This window comes from Heterodontus francisci, chromosome 33, assembly GCF_036365525.1.
Source record: "Heterodontus francisci isolate sHetFra1 chromosome 33, sHetFra1.hap1, whole genome shotgun sequence".
Classification (NCBI taxonomy): domain Eukaryota; kingdom Metazoa; phylum Chordata; class Chondrichthyes; order Heterodontiformes; family Heterodontidae; genus Heterodontus; species Heterodontus francisci.
The window spans coordinates 40,067,278-40,069,082 of NC_090403.1; positions in this window are offsets into that span (position 1 = coordinate 40,067,278).

The window sequence follows — 1,805 nt, forward strand, 5'->3', positions numbered from 1 at the left end:
AAGGTGTTGGACTGTAAATGCAACCTAAATGAAATAAGATCGCTTTGCACTGCTGTATAGTGTTATGGCTACATGGTGTGACACGGGTGGTTCCCACTGTTCAACTCACCACCTGACTGCAGCAAGTGTATTTGTATTAAGAGTTTAGCCACTTTGTGTTTTATTTTTCAAATAAACAGATAACAAGTGTAGAGTTTTTAAAAACAGAAAGTCAATTATTTATTGAGCTTTATGCCTTATCCCGAACTTGTCGCAGCCTCATTCACTCATGCATTCGCTCACAAAGAAACAGAGGAAGGAAAGAGGTAGGTGGGTTTTTTATGGGGGGGGGGAAAGGTTATGATAAACCTGTTGAATTTTCTTGAGACTCAGTCCAGATAGTTGCATGCCTGTTGCGATTGTTAATGTCGGATTTTTTCCCAACAGGACAAGTGCTTTCTGAATTTCTGGAATGCCGGCAGTTACAAGTAGTTTCATCTTCTGGTCAGTCTCTCTTTCTGACTATCTTTTTTTAAAAACGTAAAACTGTCACTTCTCACCTCCTGGTAGGAGACATTCTGATTTCTTCCCCATGGTGATCACACAATGGCCCAGGACGTGGCTACTTCACACCTCCTTTGTTTTAGAAGACATTTAATTCTGAAATGTTTCTATGATAAGTGTGAAATGGGTTTCATTATCGCACTTTGGCTTTGAAGATTTGTCATTTGTGTTTGTTAGACTATTCGAATACACAAAAGGTTAATCCCCTTTGCTTCAGTGGCCATTTTGGATCATTGTTCACTTGTTTAAAATAAGGGTTCATTGAAAAAAGACAAAATTCATTTTTTCATAACCCTTCAGAGTTGCTCTGTGAATGTTTTATCATCACCCCGCTGATGTACGTGACAATAGCTTAAACGCAAGTGGCAGTTTTGCATCATACCAACACTACAGCCTTACTAAGGATCCAGGACCCGACTTGAGAGTACACTAATGCAAAGCAAGGCACACTACACTTGGCTCTGGAGTGAATCAGGCCTTAACAACTGATTTGCACAATAGTGTCAACATAAAGTCAAAACTGCTTTGCACCAAACTGAAACTTGGGGCTGAATTTTATGGAGGCAGCGGGAGTCCCGACACCAGGCCAGAAAGGCAGTAGGAACCCTGTCTCAGTGTTTGAAGGACCCCCAACCATATTTTATGGCGCTCAGGCCGTTAACCATCTGGTGCTGGTGTTCCTGTCCTTTTAAGGATGGGGGTCCCACCTCCAAGAGCTGCTAGCCAATCACAGGGCTGGCAGCTCAGCAGCACCATCCAGCGTGATGGCCACTGCTCGTACTGCACCCACCTAGAACAGGCAGCATGGATGTCGGCCTCAGAGGCAGGAAAATGGGGGCAGGTTCACCAGGGCCAGTTAGGCAGGCCCCTTTCAAAGAATTAGGGTGGGGGATTGGGTTGGCACAGGGGGCCCTCTGTGGGCCACAGATTACCCAAGCAGGAGGCACCAGCCACCCTTTTCTCCCCCCCACCCCCCCCCCCCAAGGAGGCCGCCTGGTTTTACGATCTTCCCTAATAGACGGGGTCTCACCAGCCACTAGTAAAATACCAGCAGCAGCGGGAAAGGCCATTAATTGGCCACTCAAGGGCCTCAATTGGCCTGTGGGCAGGAAGGCCGTCCTCCACCTTTGCCATTCCTGACAAAATTCAATGGCGCGGGAAAGGTGACAGGCACTTTACCCCCTGCTTCCCATTGCCACTTTATGAGCGCCCACCCCCCCCACCTCCCTAGAGGGCTGATAAAATTCAGCCCTTGCAGTACA